We start from the raw sequence: 14148 nt of genomic DNA, 5'->3' as shown, positions 1-14148 counted from the left end.
CAGCAGGGACTCGGGGAAAGTCTGTTCACCAGGGCCCCCTTTGGAGTCACCAGGAACAATGGCCACAAGCTGAGGGAGGATAGGTTTACGTTAGATATTAGGAAGAACTACTTCACTGTAAGGGTGGCCAGAGCCTGGAATAGGCTTCCCAGAGAGGTGGTGCTCTCGCCTTCCCTGGAAATCTTCAGGAGGAGACTGGATAGGCACCTGGCTGGGGGCTTATGACCCCTGCCACCCCCAGTGCTCCTTCCTGCCCATGGCAGGGGGTCAGACTAGATGATCTGTCCAGGTCCCTTCCCACTCACTGATTCTATGATTCAAGAAGAAGCTGGTGTTGCCCCTAGCCAGTTTAAAACGTAATTTATTGGCCAGACAGTGACACTTTTGCTAAGAGGAAAACACAACAGGTAAAAATGAGAGAAGTAGATTTCTTCAGGTTTGTTTTATGTATGATCCAGTAGGGGCTAGGGAGATGACAAGCCATAATCATTAGTGGATCCGTAGCAACATGTCCTATGACAACTCAGAACATGAGGATCTCTTCCAAGGTTGAATTGTAGTGTGGATGTGCCCCACCTACTGGTTGAACTGCATGGTTGCAAATATGCATGAAAAGACTCCTGTTAAGGTAACTCCACACGCAATACAAGGTGTTCTTCTGTCCCAAAGACTACAAGACAAGTGACAGGGCATGGTTGATACGATCTGATTTCCTTATTAGGGCTCTGTTTGCAGACCTTTCGTAAGCTTGAAATGTAGATGCTGAACATGGCTCTCAAAATCTCCCATGATTAAAGATTTATCCCACCTTGAGACTCCTCCCTCCAAAAGTGAGAGGCCTTTCGTGTCGATGCAATCTAATAAATAATTCTGAGACAACAGTATCTGCTGGTTTCTCTAAAGAAACATAATTATTTTAAAATGACAAACCAGTCCCTTTGTTGATAAATGTTTTATATCCTTGCTGCTATGCCTGAATAACTTGTGTAAATAATGTATTAGCTTGCAAACAAACTTAGCACTTTCAAGCGCACACTGCCCAGCAGGGTTGGGATGCTGAAAGGCTAAGGTTATCCTCCTGTGTGATGCTGAGCATCCCCAGTTCTTGTGGAGGTCATGGAGAAGTGACAACACCGTCAGCTTCAGGTAGGATTGGACCCGGATGCTGTGATGCTACAAATGTGCACAATCAGCCATTTGCTCTCAGCAGATGTGTTGTTTCGTGCAGGCTCTACAGTCCAAATGTAAAGTGCACAGAATTGTGCTACTTCCCAGGTTAGACAACTTTCAACACTTGTGTTTGCAGACTGGGGCTATCTACTCAAAAGCCTTTCTCTAAATACTAAAGATCTCACCCTTTCAGGAATAGTTTGTTTAGTCTGGTGCGGGTCACTTGTTTTATTGTCTGCCATACGCTCACAAAAGGGGTCGTACGCTGAAAAGAGATTCAGTGAAGTAGCATGTGAGATTCTTTTTTGTGTGTGTGTGTGCAAGTGCCACTGATTTCCAAACTAAATTTCCCTTGTGAAGTGAGCAAAGTAAGCATATGTGTGTATGTTTCTAAATGCCAGCACTACATACTCAGGTTGGGCTCTGAAAATCTAGCTGTGGCCTTTTTGTCTTGTATCACCAGACAACATGCTGCCCTCAACTTCTGCTGTGCAGCAGTATTGGCTTCGATGGGTCAAAACCAACTGTAAGTGGAGGGCATCAGTTGAGAACTGTGGGGTCACAGAAGTGACCTTGTAAAGGGAATTTGGCTAATTGTTGATGGCACGTGATCACTTGCTCATGTTTTCTCACTCTCTCAGACGGTTGTTTGCTGAGAGGAGCAAATTGTAGTAAAAACTTAACTTTTTATTTCACGAAGGCCAGCAGAAATGACGGAGCACACACAGGGAGCAGATCTGCTGAGTAAGAGGGTGCCATTTTTACACAGCCACTTTTCAGAGCACAACCACACTTCAAACTGTCCGTGGAATGATTGCACCTATATTTATGTGACCTGAACTGAGAACAGGAGTAACCTGCTGCTCTCGGAAAGGGCGGCAGCAGTGTATTTGTTTCACATTTTTCCAAATGGAATCCATTGTTTACCCCTTACTCCCCTTCTCCTTTTTCAGTATATTTCCTATCCACACAATAAAGAGGTAATGTAGTTTACTAACTGAATTTTTGTTTGGTTTGTGGGTGAAGGTGACCTCGTGTGGTTCAGAAAATAAGTGAGCACCTCTGCTCCTCTACAAACTAAAGAGGCCTCTGACTCCAGATATGGTTCCCCTGGTTGTTGGGGAGGGGAGAGGAAATGGGGGAGGAGGGTTGGGAGCTGAACTGATGTCCAAATTTGGCAAGTGGCCTTTCATAATAAACCTAATTCAACCGCAGGTCAAAACTCTCCTAAATCTTGGCACCAAGTTTCAAAATCTGGATCCAATATTTGTGACTTATTCCTATTCCTATCTAAGCCTTCTATCTAGATTCTTGCGCTGGTCCCCCCTCACCACAGGCTCTGAATATGTATGGCTGGATGTCGCATAGCACCGGCTTAGATTTCTGTTGTGTGATTTCTGGCATTTCCTGATTGTGGTTGGGCTGTGAATCTCATGAGACTAGCCTTTCTCCTGGTATTTCAGCTCTTTTGCCCTCCCATGGTCCTCAGTGGGACAAAGGCTATAGAAACGAGACCAAAATGACTGTAAGAGGCTTTGGCCTGAGTTTTAGACGTAACTTCTTGTTTCTTACTTTGACCGCAGTGACGCAATTAATGTGCCCATCCTGTAGAGGGCACCACTGTGCAGTGCAGGGCAAGGGCTGGATGCCATGACTCCTGAACCCTGTTCTTCCCTTGACCTAAGACAAACCACGCAGAGCATACTAACTTTTAGGGTTTGATGTCTGAAGTCTAAGAGCATGATGCTTTTCATTAAAGTGCATATATTTTAACCTGCCACTGAAGTCAAAGGGATCTGTGGAAAAATGGCTAGAGGATAAGATTTTTCTAAAGCATCTAGTGATGACCTAACTCTTTTTCCCTTGCAGTCACCTGGTGCTGACTTCCAGAGGGGTTGAGTTCAGCCAGCGCTGATCACAAGCAACCTCGTCTGATTGCACCAGCACTTCACTGCACAGATCTGATGTTAGGTATTAAAATATTAAAGAACATAAAATTAGCAACTCTTGTGAAAATCTGGATCCTCCCCCTATTCTGAGCTAGCATCCTTCTGCAAAATAGGAATCATATTCATTTTTGATGAACTGCTTTGAGATCCTAAAGATTAAAAAAAAATCAATGGCTTTCATGTTTAGCATCATTTATGTCTCCTTAGCTATTGGGTTACTCATTCTCATGAGGGCTGAACTGCAGCTGACTTCTTATTTTCAAGGGAAAAAATAAATCACTTATGTGGTTCTCAGGAAAATGCCAGCTAAAAGTTCCATGGATTTTCTGCAACCATTTTTTTTCTAAGAAGGGTCACATTTTGGGGCTGCAAACCTTGACGACATCTAACTCCTGCCAGTAGTTCCTGTATAAAGTTCCCCTTTTTTTTCTTAAACAAATCTAACCATTCATAAAAGAGACTCCTACATAATTGGACCCAGGGTCACACACAGTCTTTAGTTTTCCATTTTTAGATGAAGTATAACTTATTAAAATGTTAAAGAGTCATTTCTGAATCCAACGTCCGTTACAGGGAAAATCCTACCAAACTGAATAGAAAATGGTAATTTAGTAGACTTTTTGAACCATCTGGTAGAGCTCTCAATAGGATGGTTCAAAACAGGAATGTGAATGCCCTCAATTAAACTTTTAAAATGTTTCATTTCTCAGTGCTCTGTTGAGATCCAGATCTTGCCATTGGTTCGTGCTGGATGTAATGGGGTTTCATATGGATCTGGTTGCAGGATTGAGGCTTGAATGTCCACAGAGTATACTGTATTCTCTCCGATCATCTTTTCCAATGTGAGCAGCCACTTTTCTGTTTAGACCAGTTAAAGCATCTAGTAAACCTAGTTATCAAAGCATAACATGCTTGTTAGGTTGTTGCCTCACAACATTTTTTACACCAAGTTTTCAGTATAGATCTATTAAAAATAATTGAGAGGTATTTTCCCCCCACTTAAGATCATCTGTTCCGGACTTGCAAGTATTGCAGTAGTAGGTGCCTCACAATAAGTCAGGGGTGGGCAATTATTTCAGGCGGAGGGCCGCTTACTGAGTTTTGGCAAGCCATCGAGGGCCACGTGACAGGTAGCAAGGGGCAGATAAATATTAATTTTCTACATTTTTTAGGGGCCCCGCAGGCTGAATAGAATGGCCTGGTGGGCTACATCCGGTCCGCGAGCCGCATTTTGCCCACCCCTGCAATAAGTTCTTCATTTCTCTCTGTTTCCCGGGAGTTCAGGTATGACCCATCATCTCAAAATTAAAATAGGTGCTAACAAGCTAAAATACCCTATTTACTTAGATACCATGCATATCCTTACTTAGATACCAAGCAGCAGTGGCGGGGCCAAGGGGAGGGACTGGCCCGCACAGCTGTTGTTGGGAGAGCACTGCAGCTTGTGCCTGAAGCGGCAGCTGAACCGGCTTAGGGCAAGTGAGATGTTGCATGGAGCCTTGATGAGGCTTGCCGTGTGGAAAAAGGCATTTACAGGAACTTGATATAAAGAACTATTTGCTAACAGTCTTGCAAGGATCTGAGCCTTACCACACCAGGAAGCTCCTGCTGCTTCACACAGACGGTCTGTCCCAGTGCCGCACTACTGGATACTTTGCGTTTCCAGGAGGATTTACACTGTGTCGCATAATCAGCCCCCTACATTTGATCTTCCCAAAACAAGGCACAGGTCATATTTGGGGGCATGTGGTTTGCATGAAAATGTGGCATCTTCTTTGTTCCAGAACTGCCAGGTGGATTTTCCTTTGGTCAGGTCTTTCATGCTTTAATACCTGAAATTCCAGTGGTAGGTTTTTAAGGTTAGGGGAGAAGTCGATAGGAATGCTTGTCCTCTGCCGCAGTAAAGACTTTCATAGCTGGGAGAGTGGTGTTTGAGAGCACTGCAGAAATCAGTGGCTTGAGCATGGGGAGAATGCTATTGGTTGTGTGTTTGATGCTCCATACCTGCAGCAGGAGATTAAAGGTGTAACAGCCATTTTTGAGACAGTGTAAATATGAAGTGCCCTGCTTTTCAAAGTTAGTTCGCAGCCCCATTATTTGCACTTCTGTGGGTGACGAAATCACCCATGTTAGAAGCTGGTGATTGCATCTAACCTTAACTCTCTTTTACTGAATAAAGCACTGGGGAATACATTCTGAATTACAGGAGTTTGGAGACCTGGGTTTCATTTCTGGTGCAGTCATTGTCTTGCTTCACAGCCACACTATGGTGACCATGTCCCCCTCTATGAAATGGAGGTGATACTCTGCTACCTCACACATCCAACACATTGGAGTTGATGCTCCATTACCTCACACATGCTTACATAAAACCTTTTTTTATAAGAGATATTCAAAAAGCACTTTGTAACCTTCAGGGGAGAGGAGGCTTCATAGTAGTGCAAGATATTTTATTCAATTATTGTTTGTAAGTGTCGTATAAAGAACATTTGTGCCCTGACCATGGGATAATCCAAAGAGTCCTTCTCATCTTTAGCGGTCAAGATCCCATGGAGCTGTCAGAGATGCGAATCAAACTCCTGCAAACTTAGGCTTTTCAGGGGGGAAGAGTTAAGCATTTGAAAATCTTGCTTGTATAACAGCTGCGTGTGTAGGTGTGAATACACATGCCTGCAAATACCAGTGTCCTTAAATAATACTTTCCTACTGTGCCAGAATGCATTGCATTCATGTTCTGTGTTTGTGCCTATCTGAGTCCATTAGTAAGATGTTAGTGAGTTCTACATTACCCCTCCATGGACTTTCCTGCTTTTTATTTGTGCATATTATGACACCTGTAGTAGTGATGTAAATGTATGCTGCTGACAGATTTCAAAACCCAAGGAAGAGCTTTGTTTTTGAAAAAATACTAAATGAACGGGTTGTTCCCAAGTGGTGCATGATGCTGTCTAAAAAAGCACTTTGGCGAAGTTTAACTCTGATATAGCAACTAGATTAAAATTCTGTTGGGAGTATTTGTTAAGCAGTCAATAGCTTTGAGCATCAAAATCTGTTTGCCAGGAAACAGCAGCCATTACTGTGAAAGTCATAGTTTTAGGTTGCGTGACCCTTGGACCCCCCCCTGCCCCCAACCAATTGGTTTGTGTTCTGAAGTTCAGAGGATGTGGTTGCTACTAATATATTAAATGGATTTATACTACTATAGTACTTGTATATATTTAGTCTAAATATCCTGTGCTGTGAAATCATTAAAACATATTTTATCTATTAGGACATGTTTTGACTTTAATGGCTTGTGTATCAAAGTATTTTTATGCGTAACATGGCACTGAATGGGACGCAACTATGCAGCCATTGAAGACTCTAAAAATGATTTAAAATTCCTTAGGTAGCGTCCATCTGAACTGTAAAATCGCCTATGTGTCATTATATCAGAAGGAAAACTATCTGTTCTTCTCTCTTTTTTTTCCTGTTAAGATGGCCTTTTTTTGAGGAGGAAGACGGTTCAGGCACTAATATTTTAGGCATAAAAAGATGGAAAATATTTTCACCTTGAAATTAGCTGTTCAGAGTTTCCAAAGCTTCATTTCCCATGTCAGGTCTAGGAGAGAGCAGAGATGATTTGTCATTTTGTAGTGTTTGTCAGATCCAGCTTGCCTGCCTGCGTCGGATTCAGCTGCTCTTAGCAGTCATGGCTCTGCTGAGAATACAGGATCTTTATGTGCTCTACTACTACACTTACACCTTGGCATATTTTGGGATTTCTGCAGCTAGGCTCACTATGGCTGGCTGATTCTACATTAATGAACCAGACTGAATGAAATACTCCAATGGCTGCCTTTCAGCACTTGGCAAGAAAATCCTTTTTATGTTAGTTTCAAGGTCGTCAGATATCATTATAGCCGAGTATTAAAAATTTCAAAGAAAGAAGGCAGTGTATTTGATTTATAGAATAATTATCTAGCTTTAGCTCTAACTTGGCTTTAGCAGTGGTTTTGCAAGCACTCGAAAATTAAATCCATTTTTTATGGCACTACAAGGTATTATCTCACAGCAAATGATAATTAAACACCTGTGAAATCAATTAGCCCTTTAAGCAGGAAAAAAAAAGTTTTCCAATTATGTTTTTGCACCTCCAAACTTTTTCTAATTCCAGAACCAACACTTGTGGAGAGGGAAATGAACTGTCAGCCAGTAGCCTGTTAACTCCCAATAAGATCATCCCTAAACATCGCATAGCCTTAATCCCAACGCAGGCAGTCTGCGGTAACGGCACCCTTCCAAGTTAGATGCATTAGCCTTCAGAGCTCGCTATTACGCCGCTCTCTATCTGACACACAGCTGAGTTGTCAGGTTTTCTACAAAGACAGTTACTCACTTTGTGTTTTCCATGCCAAGTTTTACTTGACAGTTTATTTAAAAGCCAAGATACCTTAATGGAAACCAAGCAACAAGGCATTCCATGTGACAGAATGGCTTTCTCTTCAGGATCTCCAGCCAGTAGTTCAGAGCCATCTGCATTAAGAATTCATATGCTGAAAACTGGCTGATTGGTTAATAGCTGAAACTTAATATACTGGAAAAGTGGGAAACACTCTGTCATTTAGCCTCACACTATCCTGAGGCTTGAGTAACTATTTTTGTTGTAACACCGTTCGCTGCTCCAGGTGCCCCTTCTGGAGGATGTGGTGTCCTTCCATGGGGCTTGTAGACTGGGGAGGGAGCACTGGGCATATTTGGTGGGATGCCAAAGCAATTTTTGGCTTGGGACAGAAAAAATAATTCTGGTCCTGTTTGACATCCCATCCCAGCGGCATGTGCTCATACTGCCGTGACTGCAAGCTCTGCCAGTGATGAGCTCCTGCATCCACTGAAAGATTGTGTGTGGCACTGTTAATATATATACTGCTGGGCCAAGCTCTCCCTCATTTATCTTGGGGTCTTCTTCTGTACTTTCCAATGAGTTTTACAGGTAGAATTTAAAAGATGAGTATTGCATTAAATAACCGGGTGGGAGAGGAGGGGGAGAACTGCTTGGCTAATAGGCAGGTTGTGGAACTAGTGTCAGGATTCCTGAGTTCTCTCCACAGTTCTTGTGCCAGTGATCTGTTGTGTGATATAAGGCAGGTTGCTCTGCATCTTGGTGTTTCCATCTGTGAAATGGAAATGCTGATGCCATGCCATCAGAATGTCCTGAGGATGACGTTAGGATCTGCACATTGCTTTGCAGTTCCTAGATGGAAGGTGCCATGTACTTGCAAAGCATTAATATGCTATATGCTGATGATTACATGATTAACTGGACTCATTTGCCTGTCTAGACGGAAATAGCCCTGGCCGTGAAAAAGGAGGCAGGAGCTGCTGAAAAAGACAAAAGTTCAAGTAAAAAAAAAAAAAAGAAAAAGAGTTGTACTAATGATTAATAGGGAAAATGGTTCCCAGGGTAGTTTATAATCTCTTAAATGCAGTGACAAGGGGAAATGCTTAAGCTCTAAGAAAGAATGCATGGCATGGCTGATTAGTCACTGCAGAGCCTCCACAGACTGCTCGGACTGGTTGGGATAATGGTGACCCAGGAATTTGAAGCAGCCGTCTAATCCAAGTGCTGATTGACAAGCTTGGCACTTCAAATGGGGGGGAGGGGGGAAAGCAATGTGTTGGATCAAGAAGTTGAAATTACAGGAGTGTTCTGCTGAGCGGCATTTCTCCTTCTGATAATTGCCCACACAGCGGTTTAGTGTTTACACCTGCATGATAGATGGGGCCATCCATGTTTTCTCAGCAATGGGTGGTAGCAGGGAGGGGATATTTCAATTAAAGTGTGAATAAATTAGAATTGATTACAAATAAAGCGATTTGTTTATGCTGCCTAAAAAGGTATTAGCTGTGAACATGGTGCATTTAATCATTGTAGAAGAAAGGCTGAAAATTAATAAAACACTCTGCTGCTTCTTATGGAGATATGTGAGCATTGGGTTAAATCTGTAGGGGTTTTTTGTTTTAAAAATGCAACCACCAATTGAAAAGCATATGCCTTTTGTGTGCTAAAGCATTTTAATGGCACAAGTGAGGCACAGTCTGAGCCATCTATAAAATTGGCAGCAATAAGTTATGACCCCATATGAAGGAGCACACAAATGTGAATAATAAACATGGCCCCCCTCAGCCACAATTACTTGGCTGTGAAAGCCAAAACTGAGAGCAACCTGGAAATAGATATCTTCCAAGCAAAATGGAAGACTTCTCTCTCTCTCTCTCTTTCTCTCTCTGTCTCTCTTCCTCTCCCTCTCCAAAAGTGTTCCCACAAGCACAGCCCGGAAGATTAACTGGCAATACTGTACTTAACCATTAGCTACAGAAAGAATGTAACACCTAAATAACAGTAATAACTAAGAACTGCCCACGCGTGTACTAGCCACAAAATGGAAGGATAGGGCAAGGAATACAGCCTGGACTGAAAGCTTGCTATGTGAAAACTGCTGGCTGGGTCACCACTATTTCAGTCATAAATGCATTAAAAATTACTTGGCTGGGTAAACAGAAGTCACCTGGCTACATGGAGAAATGAAAGGGTGTTTAAGAGTAGGCGGAACTCCACGTTTACAGAAACCACTGAAGTACAAAGTTAAAACATCCTCCGACTTCCCAAGGTCCTTGAACAGTACTGGTTCATTGTTGCTGAACAGTACTGGTTCCTTCAATGCAATTCTGAATGCCAGTAAACCTGATCTTTGCCAGGAAAAAGACTTACCTGAAAGAACCTCTTCCTAGTTCCTAAAGATATTTATTGATATACACACACGTTACGTTCTACCAACACCTCACTGTGATTAGAGATGGCTGTTAAATGGATAAGCATTTTTAGCTTTGAAAAGCATCAAACTATCATCCCATCCAAACATTACTTAATCAAGACATCTTGAAGATAATGCCAAGAGCATCACTTACAGCATATGTTAACTTTAAGCTTCATATAATAAGCCATTAAGAAAAAGTAACTGATTTAGCCCAGCCTGGATTGCCTACTCCGCCAAACTCATACTGGTCCGTTGAATGGGGCCCAAAACTCTGAATGCCAGTTGGCAAAGCACAAGGCTACCTTTCAGATTCCAAAGAATCCAGGTGATCAGAAATCCAAGGAGGGGTCCTTTTGATGATTATATCTGCTGCTGTCCTGGAAGGACGAGAGTTAAGTTTGTTGTGTGAAACTTGTGAGGTTAAAATTTCAAAGGGTAACAGAACATTTGTTAATCATCAGTAAGGAAGAGAACCTGTCTGGGTGCATTTTTTCCATTTCTGCACTGAGATTTTTCTGAATGAAGAGATGCAAACATCTTTCACTAATGATTCCCAGGGTGGCTCTCCTACCCATATGTGCATTTTCCTTCCCACAATGAACTCATCGGCTCACTTCTTGTTGGAGGAAGCAACTTGGTGTCATTTTAGGCCAGAATTTTCCCTAAGGAAGATAGCTATTGAACTGTGGCAGCCTGCCAAGGGCAGGCAGGAGAATGCAAGCCCAAGCATGTTAGGGTACTTATGTTCTGTGGAGTTGGTGGTAATATTAGTAAGGGAGACCATAGACTTCAATGGAGCTGCCCCAGTTGACCCCAGTTGAAGTTTTGCCCCCAGAACTGCAAAGACCTGAGTCTTCAGCCAGTTCCTGGCTGGCCATTGACATGTTATGCATCTGGCCCTAAACAAGTCATTTAGATTCTCTGGCTAAGTACAGACAGTCAATAAGCCTGAGGCTGAATCTATTTTGTCTTTGCAGGTTAATCTAAACTGCAGAGGTTAAACTGGGAAACAGCCGGACACACATTCACTTTTGATTCAGGAAATGCAGCCACATGCCTGCAGTGGCTGAAGCCAGGGGGCACTAGAGCACAGCTCTCTGGCGCACAGCCAGCATGGGCTGTGTTTTTGATTGCTCTTCCTGCTGCCTGTGTGGTCTCTGGGATTTGCAGTCCAGAATCACAACAACAGGACTCTGCATGGTTGCTTATCACCCCTTCTTGCTTCCAGGTGCCTCTGGCATTTGTAGTCCACAGCCGCAGCCAGCAGTAAGTTTCAGTAAGTTTAGCAGCTGGGCAGCTCTGTGCTTGGGGAAAGGTGGGTTTAACTCCCCCCTCCCTGGCCCCAGACCCCAGCTGGGGTTTGCTTGGGGGGGCAGTCCCTGCCTCCTTCCCCACCCCCAACCCTTCTCTGCTGGAGCAGACAGCACAGCCCAGCCCAGGGTTGGAAAGCATGCTGGGGATCTGTGATTTAACTTGAACCAGGAAGGGGTCTGGGACAGAAGTTTTATAAACTGGTTTGACCCAAATCAGTTAAGTCTGATATTACATTCAACCAGGTTTATCTTAAACCAGTTTCAGCCATTTTGATGCTGGTTTATGTTCACTGAACATCTGTTCTGTTGCAGGTCTAAACCAGTTTCTGATCACTTAAACTGATTTATGTGTAACTTCTGTCCCTGGCCTCTGTGCCTCTGTTCCTCATCCAAAATAAGGATAGCAGCATTTCTCTGTTCTCATTAGATAAATACATCCTCATTAAATAAATTGTGAGGAAGCTACATTAATGTTGCAGTGAAGGTTGCAAAATTATCTGTGGTTGGTTGTGCTGAATGTGGAAGTATCCTGCACCAGACAGATGATTAACTGGTTCTTTTGATGGGTCTTTTCCAGTTCCAGTTTCCACAATTCTGCCTTTCTGGTGAAGGATTAAGTTGAGATCCCAGTTCTGCAAACACTTAGTGCATGTTCTTAACTTATACATGTAGAAGCATGGGTAACTGGTGCCTCCTGAGACTGGGGGGGCACAGTTTGTGGGCGGTAGGGTGGCGAGCGGCAGCTGTCTGTAGAAGCTGGCATCAACGTCAGCCAATCTTGGGGCGGGGGGGGGCACTTGTCCCCTGTGCCCTTCCTACCAGTCACCTATGTGTAGAAGTGCTCTCCTGTGCAACACCTGAGATTTTTAGATGACAATATTCCTTCCCGTCCTTGGGAAAGAGACAGATAAACTTCCTTCCCCCACAAAACACATGAGCTGTGCTTTACGTCCTGTGTAGCATTTGGCTCTTTTCCTGTCAGGTAGAAAAGAGGTGCTTGTGCCCATGTCTGAAGCAGCAATCCTGTCTTTTTTTGTCAATACACAAGAACCCCCTGCCTCTCCAGTGGAAACATTTTGATGTCTGTTGTTCTGTGGTCTGTTGTGCAGGAGGTAATAACACGAGTCTGTACTGAACAGAAAGGGCACCTGATGAATCACCTCGCACTTTCAAATAGGTTCCAGCAGGCACATAAGTGCATGTGTCACGGCTCCCACTAAGCACATTTTCAGCACTATGGTTTGGCCACATTCATATATATTCATTCTTTCATAGTTATTGTTATTGCTGTTTTTATTTCCTTTCAGCTTCTGAATCCGCACCTAACATTTCTAGCAATACTATGCAGTTAACACAAGGCGTTTTGTTCAGCATATAGTCTATGGACTGGGTTAATTTATCACATCGCATTTTCTCAACTCGGTCGTCTCTAAATGATACATAACAACGTGAAGAAAAAACAGGAATTGCTACAGGCTGCAGAGGAGCCTGCCTTTAAATGTTCTCACTATCATGGTATCTCAGGTTTTAAATATATGTTTGAGACGTCTGCATAGGAATTCATAGAATCATGGAGAAGTAGGGCTAGAAAGGACCTCCAGAGGTCGTCTAATCCAACTCCCTGCCCAAGGCAGTATCATCAGTATTGTATGTGTATGGTGGGTGGTGTATAATTTATTACGTAGTCCAGGTTAAAAGATATGGGGCCATTTTCTCTTTTCATTAAATCAGTGAATCCACATTGCCTTCAGCATTTCATGAGAACAAATGGGGGCAAAACTTAACCTACCACATCTGAAGACATCAAAGAACTGGATCTCATAATTGCAGAGGTTACTTGAGGTATATTAAACTGGGAATTGCTCCTTTACTGCTGGTGTCAAGGACTGTACTGAGTCACCTTAAAACATTTAAGTTGTAATCACAGTGAAATTCAGTCATGAGAGGAACCTCTGCTTCAGGGGTGGGCAATTATTTTGACCAGAGGGCCACTTAAGGAGTTTTAGTGGCTGTCATGGACTGGGCCAGCACGCATACCCTGCTTACCAAAACTTCCTAAGTGGCCCCTGTGCTCAGCTGGGTGGTTGGAATGAGGCTGTGAGTGGGTGGGGAGCAGTGTCCAGGAACGGGACAGCTGGGACTGGGGCCAGGGCTGGCATCAGGATCATGGGGCCATGACAGCATAGGACTGGGACCTGGGACACGGCTGAAATCTACTCCCCGCATGCCCCCACAATGGGTGCCTGGTCTGTGGACAGGGACATGCAGGGAGTGGATCACGGCTCCACCCCAGGCCCCAGCCCTGCACTGTTACTGCCCGGTGATCCTGGGGTCTCCAAGCAGACTGGCTAGGACCCATGCAGGCAGGGCACACAGCTGAGCGGATGGGATGGGGCTCCGGGTGGGCTGGGGGGATGTGGGAGTGGGATGGGTGGGCAGGACCAGCCTCATGTGCCACAGCCCAAACTGTGTCCCATGCCTGGGCTGAGCAGGGCTGAGGGACCTGCTGTGGGCAGGACAAAATCCCTTAGTGGGCTGGATGTTGCCCGGGGGCCATATTTTGCCCACCCCTGCTCTAGTTCAATTCGTTAACTTGTATATGACTCTTACGGATGGATGGTTCTTTCCTCTGGTTTGGCTCAGGTCATATGTGGGGAGTATTTCTGGAAGTGAGCAAATATGTGTGTGTAAATATGATGCAGATAAATTACTGGATGACCATACTGTTCATGGTCTGAACAATACATCACGGGGCAGATTTTTCAAACGCACAAATGGGAATTAGGTGCCTGCTGGTTTTCTGTGGAAGATATCACCTAACTCTATTTTGTGCTTTTGAAAACCTTCCTCCCTATCAACCAATCAGTCATAAAAAGGTACCTAATGCAAAAAATTGCTCTTTTACCAGGGACTTGCTTT

Source organism: Gavialis gangeticus, unplaced genomic scaffold (genome assembly GCF_001723915.1).
Source record: "Gavialis gangeticus isolate Ggan-Ray unplaced genomic scaffold, GavGan_comp1, whole genome shotgun sequence".
In the NCBI taxonomy this organism is placed as follows: domain Eukaryota; kingdom Metazoa; phylum Chordata; order Crocodylia; family Gavialidae; genus Gavialis; species Gavialis gangeticus.
The sequence above is the reverse complement of the archived record's forward strand: the minus strand, read 5'-3'. Positions refer to the sequence as shown.